Genomic DNA, 14374 nt, shown 5'->3' with positions numbered 1-14374 from the left:
GACCCACTGATCATTTAAGATATATTGTTCATGATCTAAGTTTTGGGTAGTTTCTTTTGTCAGTGATTTCTAATTTTAAAGAACTCTATTTAACTATGTGCTGTCTGTGTATGTGTATGTCTGTGCATATGAATGAGTACAAGTTCTCTTGGAAGCCAGAGAAGGGCATCAGATTACTTGGAGCTGGACTTAGGGGCCTTTGTGAACTGGCCATCATGGGTGCTGGGAACCAAACTCAGGCCCTCTGCAAGAGTAGTACATCCTCTTAACTGCTAAGCCATTTCTGCACCTCCAGTTTCTAGTTTTATTCAAGTATCTGGTAAGATACAACATACCACTTCACTTTTTTTTTTTTTTTTTTTTTTTGGTTTTTCGAGACAGGGTTTCTCCGTGTAGTTTTGCGCCTTTCCTGGAACTCACTTTGGAGACCAGGATGGCCTCGAACTCACAGAGATCCGCCTGTCTCTGCCTCCCGAGTGCTGGGATTAAAGGCGTGCGCCACCACCTTCTGGCCTCCACTTCATTTTTTTTTTTTTTTTTTTTTTTTTTTTTTTGGTTTTTTGAGACAGAGTTTCTCTGTGTAGCTTTGCGCCTTTCCTGGAACTCACTTGGTAGCCCAGGCTGGCCTCGAACTCACAGAGATCCGCCTGTCTCTGCCTCCCGAGTGCTGGGATTAAAGGCGTGTGCCACCACCGCCCAGCCCCACTTCACTTTTTTAAAGATTTGTTAAGACTTGTTTTGTGGCCTGAAATATGATTCATTTTAAAGAAAGTTTCATGGGATGTTGAAAAGAATGTGTACCCTGCAGCTTTCAGAAGAAATATGCCGTGGATGTTTGTTAAGCGTATTTGATCCATAGGACAGTTTAACATTTCTCTGTTGAGAAATGTATGTGTGTGTGTATCTATGTGTGTATGTGCCCACAGAGGCCAGAAGAGGGCACTGGATCTATTGGAGTTCGAGCATTTGTGAGCCACCAGCTATGGGTGCTGGGATCTGAATTCTGGTTCTCTGATGAAGCAGCAGGTGTTCTTAACCACTCAGTAATCTCTCCAGCTCCTCATTGTTAATTGTTTTTATCTGAATTATCTAGCTGATGATGAGAGTGTGGTGCTGAAATCACCCACTTCTAGTGTATTTGGACCTCTCTGTCTCTTTCTGTCCAATAGTGTTTATTGAATTGGATACACCAATGTCTGGTACTTGTATATTTATAATTATTAGAACTTACTGATGCGCCTTTCTCTCTGTTAACATGTAGTGGCCTTCTTTGTCTTTTCAGACTAAATTTGGCTTGAAGTCTACGTGGTCAGACATGGGTATCCCCGTTCTCGCTTGTCTTCAGCTTCCGTTTACCTAGCATATCAACTTATGTTTTCTTTTTAGCTGCATGTTGGCCCATGGGTATGTTTCCTGAAGATAACAAACATTTGGATCTTTTCTTTTAATCCAATCAACTAGCCTGGTAAACCATTTACATTTAGGTTATTTAGAAGCATTTGCTGATTCCTGTCATTTTGGTTGTTTTCCTGGTTGGCTGAATATTACTTGTTCTGTCCATACTGTTGGTGGTTTGGTGGACATGTATTCATTTATTCATCCGTGTCTCCTATGAAGTTTGCTCTTTCCTGAGCTTCTGTGTTTGGGACTTTCTTCCTTCATTGTGTGCAGGAATCCTTTAAGTATCTTCCATAACTGACTTATGGATTGTTTCAGTTTGTCCTTATCTTGTGTGCTGGTATTACAGGGTAAAGACCCAGAGACCACTCAGCATGACCAAAATTCGAACTGAGAGTCTGTATTAAGCTATTCAGAGACTGCCTGGAGAGAAACGCTCCTCACAGAGCAGCCAAATGCACATTACAGGGAGTAGGGGAGTAGTTTTTAAAGACAAAGAACACAGAACAACTACATCGTGGCTGGCAGTTGCAGGAGGGAGCACCCCGAGTTTCTAGAACAGGGTTGTGCACTTTCCCACGGGACTTTGCAGGGCAGGGATTAGAAACCAAAGATGGCTTCAGCTGAGACAAGATGGAGAAACCTTTGCCCTGACTACTTTTTATATCTATGTGACATAAGGTAGAGTCATCTGGGAAGAAGGAATCTTAGTTGATAAAATGCCTCCGTAGGGTTGGTCTGTAGGCAAGTCTGTATGGCCTTTTCTCGATTAATGATTGATGTGAGAGGGCCCAGCCCACTGTGGATGGTGCCACCCCTGGGCAAACTTAGCAAACCTGGTGTAGCAGCCAGTAAGCAGCACTCCTCCATAACTTCTGCATCAGTTCCTACCACCAGGTTCCTGCCTTGAGTTTCTGCCCTGACTTCCCTGGATGATAAATTGTTACCTGAATAAACCCTTTCTCTCTAAATTGCTTTTGCTCAGGGTATTTTATCACAGCAATAGAAACCCTCACTAAGACATCCTGGAAGGTCTTTATTTCTTCATGGATTTAAAAAGATAACTTTGCTAAATATGATAAATTTTTGGCAGTTATTTTATGAGCCTGAAATAGATCATTCCCTGCTTTCCTGGCATTTAAAGTTTCTCCTGAAAGATCTGGTATTCTAATGAGTTACCACTGTGAGTTGGTGTTTTCAACACCACCTACTACAGATTTTAATATCATTTCTCTGCTCTTATTCTTAGCATTTTTATTTTATCTTGTGTTTTAATTTATGTGGTTACTGGGTGTTATGCTCTAGAGCCTCACACATGCTAGTAAAGTAGTCTATCAGTGAGCTGATTTCCTGATTTCCTTTCTTTTATTTTAGGACAGCATATCACTCTGTAGCCCAATATGACCTTGAAGTTGAGATCCTCTCCTCTCCTGAGCTGCTGGGATTATAGGCCGGCACCACTAGACCCTGCATCGTGCATGCGTGTGAAAAGTAATGGAGTAAGCTCTGAAATGAAAGCATAATCAAGATAAGAGCAATGACAATAAAGGAGGAGGGCACAGAAAGGGGCAGGAAGAAGCCAGGCTGCACAGTTCCCACTCTGTTGCTGTGATAAAATTCCACGACCAAAGCAACTTAGAAGAGAAAGAACTCATATGGCTCACAGTTCCAGAGAAATAGAGTCCATCAAGGTAGAAAAAACCAGGCAAGAAGCAGAGAAGACATAAGAGCAGGAAGCTGGCTGATCACGTTTTCATCCACACAAAGGAAGCAGGGGGAACTAGACTTGGCTGCAGGCCATTAAACCTCAACCCCACCCCACAGTGACACATCTCCTCCAGCAAGGCTCCACTTCCTCAAGGTTCTGTAACCACCCCCAAACAGCACCACCAACTGGGGACCAAGTGTCCAAACAAACATAGGGGCCTATTGCGGGAGGGTGGGGGATGGGGATGGGGGGTGCATTTCTCATTTAAACCACCACAGAGGTTAAGTAAAATAAATGAAAAATCCTGGGGTGAGGGGAAGAAATGGATTTTAGGGAAAGCAAAAGAAAACAGATAAAAATCTGGTTATACAGTAAAAATATATAAATAAAATAGGTAAATGTAGAAGAAATGAAAAAAACGTGTAAGAGCTCTTAAATACGAAAGTAAGCCAGGTTTACTTTATTGGTGGCACGTATGTACCTGTAATGTCAGCACTCTGAAAGTGGAGACAGAAGGGTCAGGAGCTAAGGGCAACCCGGGCTACATGAGAACCTGTCAAAATAAATTAATAAAAACAAACCTAGAAATAGTGTATGAGGATCGGGGGAGGGGCAGGGGACAAGAAAATTTTGTTTTTCTTTTAGATGATGAAGTGTTGGATTCTTCCAGAGTCCTCTAGTACGGTTTCTCCCAAGTGAAAGGTGACAGTTGAGGCTGGGGTCTCATGTCTGTCTTAGTGTCGGCTGGTCTGAGGTTGGTCAGTGACCGGTCCGTTTTCCACGGGGGCTGCCACTCATTTCAGAAGTTTTTCTTGTGTACCAAGAGCCACTGATGGCCACCCTGAGGTTGTTGATTTTTATTTGTTTGTTTCTGTAGAGAATGGAGTTTATTTCCCCGGCATACAATAAGGCACAATTAAGTTCTTTATTAATTTGCTGTCAATTTCACACATGTACGTAATGCAGACTGACCTCTCTCAGCCCTCTCCATCTTCCTAGGACCCCTATCTACCCGCTCCCTTCCCCACAAGCCCGTCACATTCATTGATTTCTACCCACTGAGCTTAAGCAGAACCATTGTGTGACCACGGGTTCGGAGCTGTGTGGAGGAGCCTGACAGGTTTAGCAGCGAATACACAGCTGGAGACCATGACTGCCCCTGCCCTAATCTATCAATAGCTGATGATTCAGCAGGAAGCGATGGGCCTTATGCGCTCCTTCCCCGCCCATGGCGACTGACGGGGCCAGTCTTGGTGGGGCTCAGTGCAGGTAACTACAGTTATTGTGACTGCAATGGTTGTGTCGTTGAGTCTCGAGTACCACACTCAGTTTTGGAGCATGTCGTTGAGTCTCGAGTACCACACTCAGTTTTGGAGCATGCCAGAAGTGACTGTTACAGTCACTTCAGAGACGTCCTAGCTTGTGTGCGCTGAGGTGGCCAACATCCAAGACAAGAGAGCTGGGGAAGCAAACCAAATTCTGCCATCCCCACTTGGGGACCAGTCTCATGTACATAATACAGGTCCTGCCCAACAGGGAACCGTCCAGAAAGAGGGAGGAAGCTGAGTTTCAAGAGCTCTCAGCCCCACAGGCTGTGATCCAGGCAGCTGGGAGGCAGCTGGAAAGACTGAGTAGTACACTGGCTGTGGGCTCTGCTATAGTCTGTCTCCATAGTTACCTCTGGCAATGGGTCCTGCACTATCATCAGTCTCCATAGTTACCCTCTGGTGATGGGTCCTGCACTATCATCAGTCTCCATGGTTACCCTCTGGTGATGGGTCCTGCACTATCATCAGTCTCCATAGTTACCTCTGGCAATGGGTCCTGCACTATCATCTGTTGCTAGAGTTTTCCTGCCTGGCCCACAGTCAGGACAAATCTCTCTCACCCACCAGTCCCAAGCCGCTCAAACCCGATCAAGTAAACACAGACACTTATATTGATTACAAACTGTATGGCCGTGGCAGGCTTCTTGTTAACTGTTCTTACAGCTTAAATTAATCCATTTCTATTAATCTATACCTTGCCACGTGGCTTGTGGCTTACCAGTACTTTACATCTTCCTTGTCCTGATGGCGGCTGGCAGTGTCTCTCTCACTCAGCCTTCCACTTCCCAGCTCTATTCTCCTCCTTGTCCCGCCTACACTTCCTGCCTGGCCACGGGCCAATCAGTGATTTATTCATTGACCAATCAGCAACACATTTGACATACAGACCATCCCACAGCACCTCCCCTTTTCTTTTCTTAAAAAGGAAGGTTTTAACCTTTATACATCTCCAAAGTCAGCTTGGTATATTTGGGAATTTGGGCGTAGCTTCTCTTACTACTTCCTGCTGGAGGGGGGCGCTGTATCTTCTGGGGAAACAAAGAAAATTTTAGGATCATGGAGTAGTCCGTGAGGCTGTATCATCTGAGCCAGTTGCCTTGAAACGGTTCTGGATGTTGGATCATCTGGGCCATGGTGTCATCGGAGACCTTTCAGGTGGTCTTGGCTGGTCAAACCTGATGTGTCTTAATTTGGAACAAATCCATAGCCTCTTGCTTTCTGTGGAAACAAAAGAGACTCTTTTCCAAAGCAACATATCCTTACATCCAAATTTTGAAGTCAAAGTATCTTTAAAATATACATACTGGTTTAACTCAGCTTCCTTTACAATCAAATATCTCTCTGTAGTTAAGAGTCCCAAAGACAACACAATCCAGACTCTCTGTGTAATAGTCATCTCTACGTGGCTTATTTTTTATATTAATTTTACTGTCTCTTTAAAGACTTTATTTTTTTTTTAAAACCATGTATTTGTTTCTATACTGTATATATCACCTTTTTTTTTGTCTCTTTTAAGCCTACGTATATTTTACACACATTTTAAACTATTACATCTGAATCTGTCTTATTATGAATCTGTTGCTTTAAGCTGTAGCAGCTGTGGCTGCTGGCTCCGCCCACCTCAGCTTCCCAACATGGCGGCAGTATGCTTACCGCCAGCTCTGGGAGCTATCGTGGGTCTATGCTTTTATCCAAGCAGCATGTAGCCCAGAAACCTCTTTTTTTGTTTTGTACCAGCAAAGGCTAAATGCACAATGTAGCTTAATGTGCCACTTGCAGAGGCCTCATTCCCGCCATACTGCAGGTCGAGCGTGCACGCCAGCAACCCGCCAGTAGCTCAAACCGGCAGCTGCTGCTCATTTGAGAGAGACAATTAGGAAGCTGTTTTTAGCTCCGTTTTAGAATCTTTTTTTTCAGGTTTTAGGTGGAAACTCTTGCCACCACGTTGGACGCCATTTGTAGCTAGAGTTTTCCTGCCTGGCCCACAGTCAGGACAAATCTCTCTCATCCGCCAGTCCCAAGCCGCTCAGACCCGATCAAGTAAACACAGACACTTATATTGATTACAAACTGTATGGCCGTGGCAGGCTTCTTGTTAACTGTTCTTACAGCTTAAATTAATCCATTTCTATTAATCTATACCTTGCCACGTGGCTTGTGGCTTACCAGTACTTTACATCTTCCTTGTCCTGATGGCGGCTGGCAGTGTCTCTCTCACTCAGCCTTCCACTTCCCAGCTCTATTCTCCTCCTTGTCCCGCCTACACTTCCTGCCTGGCCACGGGCCAATCAGTGATTTATTCATTGACCAATCAGCAACACATTTGACATACAGACCATCCCACAGCAATCATCAGTCTCCATAGTTACCCTCTGGCGATGGGTCCTGCACTATCATCAGTCTCCATGGTTACCCTCTGGTGATGGGTCCTGCACTATCATCAGTCTCCATAGTTACCCTCTGGTGATGGGTCCTGCACTATCATCAGTCTCCATAGTTACCCTCTGGTGATGGGTCCTGCACTATCATCAGTCTCCATAGTTACCCTCTGGTGATGGGTCCTGCACTATCATCAGTCTCCATAGTTACCATCTGGCGATGGGTCCTGCACTATCATCAGTCTCCATAGTTACTTCTGGCAATGGGTCCTGCACTATCATCAGTCTCCATAGTTACCATCTGGTGATGGGTCCTGCACTATCATCAGTCTCCATAGTTACCCTCGGGCAATGGGCCCTGCACTGTCACCAGTCTCCATGGTTACCATCTGGTGATGGGGTTCTGCTGCTTGCTACTGGGCCACCAACCACTGTGCCCTTCACAGTCTTAACTGTTCTGCTGACTACACTCCGCATGTTGATGTATAAACCTCCTCCTCCACTGCCTTGTGTGGCTGTCTGCCTCTTAGTCACTCTAGCAGTGTCCCCAGGCTTCCCCCTTGTAACTGTCCCTTGTCTTCAGGTCTTCAGAATATGTAAGTCTCTAACAATAGGCCCCTTCTCAAGGATACTAAGAGTGACAAAGTGGATGTATGGTTTGCTACCCAGAAGAACTCACTGTCACAAGTATTCCACTGGATTGAAGACTCAAGCAAACTGAACTTGTCCTGTGGCTTAGACTGCAAATCTGTACGAATACCAACCATGCACTAACTGATTGTGCAGTGGGAGCTCCCTGCCAGTCTTGTGGCGAGCAGGGCTGCCTCGGCCCCATTTCGGTCACAGCTTCAGCTTCTCTTTGCCCGTAGAAGCTGAGACTGGAGCAGCCGTGGAGTCCAGAGTCTTTCCCTGCCTCCTGCTTCAATCTTCCTGTTTCTCTGTGATTTCCCGTCACCAGTGTTTCTTCTCTTCCTTTCTGGAATAATCTGTCCTCGGTCACCAGGATTCTCGCTCACAGAATTACTTGGAGGCAGGTTCTAGTCTGCTATCTTACCCTAGAAGTCCATAAATATTATTTACAATTTTATTTTTATTTTTTTTTTGGTTTTTCGAGACAGGGTTTCTCTGTGTAGCTTTGCGCCTTTCCTGGTACTTGCTTTGGAGACCAGGCTGGCCTCGAACTCACAGAGATCCACCTGCCTCTGCCTCCCGAGTGCTGGGATTAAAGGCGTGCATCACCACCACCTGGCTACAATTTTAATTTCCCTGTTTACTAGTCTGATGATCTTTTTGTTTATTGTTTTCCACTTGAATTTCTTTAATAAATTTAAATGAGTGTGATGTCACACTCATTTAAAACACACACACACACACACACACACACACACACACACACACACACAGCCCTTTCTTCTTTTCAAAAATAAATCACTTCTGGGCTGGAGAGATGGCTTAGCAGTTAAGAGTACTGACTGCTCTTCCAGAGGACCTGGGTTCAACTCCCAGCACCCACATGGCGGCTCACAGTTGTCTGTAATTCCAGTTCTAGGGAACCTGACACCTTCATACAGACATACATGCAGGCAAAACACCAATGTACATAAAATAAAAATAAATAAATTATTAAAGAATAAACCACTTTCTAAAACAAAATAAAACCATAAGCCAGTGATGTTTCCAGGAGGATTGCCAAATACTCAACAAAACACATCAAATGCTATGCATCAGGCATTCCTATGGGCTTTAGGAAAATAACAGTGAACCCAAGTCTCATATAACCTACTGAGGAAAAGTATTAATAAAGAATGTACAATGTTCTAGACTTTTATTTATTTTTATTTTTTTACAGTAAGAACCTTGAGGCCAGCAAGACGGTTCAGTAGGCACTGGCTGCCTGCCAAGTCTGATGACCTGAGTTCAATCCATATGCCAGGAGAGATCTGATTCCTGCAAGTTGCCCACACCTACTTCATAATGCATGTGTCTGCACACACACACACACACACACACACACACACACACACACACACACACACACACACACTATAAATAACTAGGAGACAAAGGAAATCAGTGACTGTTCCCTGGGCAGTTGAAACCTACTGCCTGAGCTAGCAGAGAGCTGAAGGGAATCCCAGCAAGAGGAACAGCCCTCCCAGTTTCTGACATTTCAAATTCTAAAGCCACACTCCTGTGGAAGAAGGTTGAATGTGGTACTTGGCTCTCAATGGAATGGAAAGACCACAAAGACTAGTGGAGCCATGAGCACACCAGCATAGCTGTTCCTTGGCAACTGGGAGGAGAACATGCAGCTTCTTTCCACGCATGCCTTGGGGGCCACCGTCGGTAACACACACTCTCTACTCCTGCCCTGATGTTGTCCCCATTCTTAGCTACTGCTGTGGCTGTAGTTTGTCCTTCTTGTATGAATTGCAGGAAGCATGCTGTGTATCCTTCTTCCTACTAAGACTCGCACTTGTGAGGGGGTGGGAAGAACTAAGTGAGCAGACACTCTAGCTCTTTCCTCCTGCCAAGCACAGCACGTGTTTAACGGGATCACACGCCCCTGCCATATGTTCACACAGACATTTTGTCACACACATTTTCCAAGGCTTTTATGCACTTTCCTCCTGATCCCTGAAAATAGTATAAATAGATGAGTATCCCTGACTCAAGGGATACTTCAAGGCCTATGCTTTTAATCCTTCTCTGAATCTGACATGAAAATGGAGAAAATGCAAAGAAAAAAAAGAAGCATTTTTCTTCAGCTTCCCAGTTTGGCTTTGCTCATTCTGTAAGACACCCATCTTAGGAGCCTCTTGTCCAGTCTTCCTGTTTATGGGGTGGACTGTAAACTGAAATGCTTTGGACAAGAAAACTACAGTCCAACCACTAGTAGGAATTTTTGCCTAATAAAACCAAACTATACCTTGTAGATGGATTTCATTCTAATATATGTTAAGTATAAACCAATCTTGGGAAACAGAATTTTCCTAGATGACATATAATAATTTTGAAATGGATTTATCTTTGTTTCTTAATATTTTTACATGTTTTTATTTATGTATGTGTGTGCACATGGGGGCGGGGAGCCTGTGCCATGTCATGCCTGTAGAGGTCAGAAGACATCTTTGGGGAGTCAGTTCTCTTCTTCCACCACGTAGATTCTGGGGATGAGCATAGGTCATCAGGCTTGGCAGCAAGCACCTGCCACTGAGCCGTCTCTCCAGGCCTCTAACTGTTTTTATTTCTGACCAACCTTTGGGTCTAAAGGGGTTGTTATCCATTGCTTGTGTCTCAAGAGAAAGCAAGGTAAACCTGGGGTCATCTCCTGGCCATTTCCAGCCATCTACTAATGAAGGCTATTGGGGTCCAGCCCCGAATAACCTTCTCGTAGAGTTCCTGGAAAAATCTACAACCAGCTGGGAAATCTACTTATCTATGAAAAAATCTGCTTATCTGAGGGTGTATCAATAAATCTACGTACACTGCCCTCTTTCAGTCCATCATTTTATTGTTCTAAGTAGCTTCAACTTGCCTCTGATCTCTCTGCTGTTCTCTGTTCTACTGCTTCTCTAAATCTACAGCTTCTTTTCAGCTTAATTCTTAGCTCCTTTCTTGCCTGACTCCTTACATTTCTAACAGGAGACTCCTTGTAATCCTGAGAAAAATTTCAAAACCCTCAAGGTCATAGCACATTCCTAGACTAGACGATAAGGAGCAGAGCCATTACCATAGTAACACAAGGTTCCAAGGTCTCTGAGACGTAGCTTTTTATCAGCAGACTTGCCATGCAAAGAATTGGCAGGCTTTTCTTAGGGTGTTTTGTGTTAGCCTTGGTAAGACACCTGCAACTCTGACCTCATGCCATAACTGTAAAGTTTCAAACTTACGATCTACTTACAAAGGCCTTTAGTCTAGTTTGAACTTGCTCTGAGGTAAAAATGAGCTAAATGCATGCAGTTTGTGTTAGACTGAGGAGAGATTATTATTTTCTGTGTTAGTCTGAGAAAAAGGGACAAAGCAGTCTTTAAGTGTCTACAGTCTCGTGGCACAATGGATCTGGCTATGAAGCATGTCCTAGTATATTTTCTATATATCAAAATTATACAGCTAAGTGAAAAGTCATCTTCTTGACCACCCACAGATATATGTGCCCATAAGATTGAGATGAATCATGAGATTACATAGATACATTTTATAAAAATGCATGGTAATGGGGAGATATCATAGCTGTAATTGCTATATACTTATATATACAATAAGTAGTTTGCAACCAGAAACAGCCAAATCATTCAAAAGGCAGTAACTCCAACACACCTTGAGTGATGGCTTAGTCCTCTACCAGAACCCTTGGTTCTGATAGGTTGACCTTTTGAACACTAGTTGTCACCTGCTGTATGCTCCCATGGCCTTTTGCTACCAGCAGTTCTTAATAGTCCAACACCAATCTTATAGTGACCTTTCAAAAAATGATTATTCAAAAATGCTCTTCTTGCCGGGCGGTGGTGGCGCACGCCTTTAATCCCAGCACTCGGGAGGCAGAGCCAGGCGGATCTCTGTGAGTTCGAGGCCAGCCTGGTCTCCAAAGCAAGTTCCAGGAAAGGCACAAAGCTACACAGAGAAACCCTGTCTCGAAAAACCAAAAAAAAAAAAAAAAAAAAAAAAAAATGCTCTTCTTGCCGGGCGGTGGTGGTGCACGCCTTTAATCCCAACACTCTGGAGGCAGAGGCAGGCGGATCTCTGTGAGTTCGAGGCCAGCTTAGTCTACAGAGTGAGTTCCAGGACAGGCACCAAAACTACACAGAGAAACCCTGCTCAAAAAAACAAAAAAACAAAAACAACAACAAAAAATGCTCTTCTTATTAGCACATAAAGACGTAGACTTCATTAGAACATTTCCAACTAAACTTGTTTTTGTTGTCTCTCTTCTCCTCCATTTCCCTTCATCCGTCGCACCCTCTCACCCCAGGAGCTTCTTTCCTCATTCACCTTTGCCCCTCTGCTGTCCCCCTCCCCAGGATCTCCTATTTAGTTTCTTAGCCTATCCCAATGCTTACACACTTTTATTTACATACACACAGTATTAAGTTAGAATCTGCATATGAGATAGAACAGGATTTTTATCTTTTTGAGCCGGTGTCACCTCATTTAATGTGATGCCTTCCAGATCCATCTATTTTCCTGCAAGTTTCATAATTTTATTATTTTACAGTTGAATATAATTCCATATATAGATACAGGAATATATATATGTATTATATATGTGTGTGTATTATATATATGTATATATCACATTTTCATTATCTATTCTGTTGATGGACATAATGGACTGACTCCATTTTCTTGCTATTGTGAATAGAGCAGTATCTGTGGTAAGATATGGAGTCTTTGGGGCATGTGCCCAGGAGGGCTTAGCTGTGTCATATGGTACTTCTTCCTAATGTTTTGAGGAAAACTCCTATTGATTTCCATAATGACTGTGCTAGCTTGAGCTCCCACCAGCAATGAGTAAGGAAAGCTTCTCTTTCCTCAAATCCTCACCAGCATTTGTTGTCACTTTCTTTTTTTTTCTTTTTTGAAGCATGTTGTTGAATATCATTTTAAGGTGTGTTACTTTTGTTTATGTTGCATTTGTTTAACTCTGTGAAGCTGTGTTACTGTGCCTGTCTAAAACACGTGATGGTCTAATAAAGAGCTGAACAGCCAATAGAGAGGCAGGAGAAAGGATAGGTGGGGCTGGCAGGCAGAAAGAATATATAGAAGAAGAAATCTGAGAGAGGAGAGATCTAGTAGCCAGAGAAAGAGGAGGACTCCAGGGACCAGCCACCCAGCTACACAGCAAGCCACGGAGTAAGAGTAAGATTTACAGAAGTAAGAGAATGGGAAAAGCCCAGAGGCAAAAGATAGACAGGATAATTTAAGTTAAGGAAAGCTTGCAAGAAACAAGTCAAGCTAAGGCCAGGAATTCATAATTAAAAATAAGCCTCCATGTGTGAATTATTTGAGAGCTGTGTGGTGGGCCCTCCAAAAGATAAAAACAAAAAACCAAAAACCAACAACAGAAACAGGCTCTCACTCTGTAGCCCTGGCTATCCTAGAACTCACTTTGTAGCCCAGGCTGGCCTCAAACTTACAGAGATTCACCTGTCTCTGTCTCCCAAGTCCTGGGACTAAAGGTTTGTACCTCCATGCCTCTTTAAAAAAATATACATATATGTATATGGATGTTTTGCCTGCATGTATGTCTGTGCACTACATGCATGCCTTGTCCCTGTGGAGGCCAAAGAGGACATTGGATCCCCTAGGACTGGAGTTTCAGATGGTTGTGAGTCACCACATGGGTGCTGGGAACTGAACCTCAGTCCTCTGGAAGAACATCCAGTGCTCTTACAGCCACTAGCCATCTCTTCAGCCCCATCATTTGCTTTCTTGATCTTAGCTACTCTAATTGAGGTGAGATGGACTCTCAATGCAGTTTTAATTACCATTTCCCTGATGGCTAAGTATGGTGACAATTAAAAATAATATTTGTAATGGCATTTGTGGTTCTTCTTTTGAGAACTGTCTATTCATTAGCTCGTTTTTTATTGTTTGTGTTGTCCTTGGTGTTTAATTTATACAATTCTTTATGTATTCTAGGTATCAGCCCCTCATCAGAGGAATAGCTGGAAAAGACCTTTTCCCATCCTGTAGGCTGTTTGCTCTGCCGATGAGTTACTTTGCCATGCAGACACTTTTGGACTCCATGAAGTCCCATTCGTTGGTTCTTGGGACTATTTCCTGTGTTATCAGGCCAGTCTCTATAACTTGAAGGGTATGTCCTCTGTTTTCCTCTAACAGGTTTCAGAGTTTCATACTTTTTAAAAAAAAAAAAAAATTATTTATTTATTTATTTATTTATTTTCGGATCTGAGGACCGAACCCAGGGCCTTGCACTTGCTAGGCAAGTGCTCTACCACTGAGCTAAATCCCCAACCCCGAGTTTCATGTTTTATTTATTTTTTTTTGAAAGAAAAGCAATTTTATTAAGAAGAAAAACGACAAAAGAAAGCTGGGACCAGAGCATGGGGTCAGTCCATCTGGGCCTTCAGTGTTCTGGTGGTGATCTTGTCCTTTTCAGTGATATGAACAATGACGCTGTTGCTATGCTACCTGACCGCGGGATGTTCTTTATCTTTGGGGGCATCTGGTTTAGGGCCTGCGGCTTGTTCTCTGGCCTAGCTAGTACTTTTCCATGGTTCATGTTTGGTCCCTGACACCATGGCTTGCTCAGCCTGCTTTCTTAGAGCACCCAGGACCACCTGCCCAGGGATGGCATCACCCACGATGGGCTGGGCCCTTCCTGTCAATCAGGAATTAAGAAAATGCGTACTGGCTTGCCTACAGCCGATCTCATGGAGGCGTTTTCTCAGTTGAGGCTCCCTCCTCTGAGATGACTCTAGCTTATGTCATGCTGTCCTTGTCACTTTAGCTCTTTTGTATAATTTAAGGTCAAACACTGTGGTGCCTCCAATCATGTTCTTTCGGCTTAGGATTTCCTAGACTGTGTATGGTCTTTT

The sequence above is a fragment of the Peromyscus californicus genome, unplaced genomic scaffold (genome assembly GCF_007827085.1).
Source record: "Peromyscus californicus insignis strain IS unplaced genomic scaffold, ASM782708v3 Scaffold_6__1_contigs__length_162567912, whole genome shotgun sequence".
Classification (NCBI taxonomy): Eukaryota; Metazoa; Chordata; class Mammalia; order Rodentia; family Cricetidae; genus Peromyscus; species Peromyscus californicus.
This window is presented reverse-complemented; position numbering follows the sequence as displayed.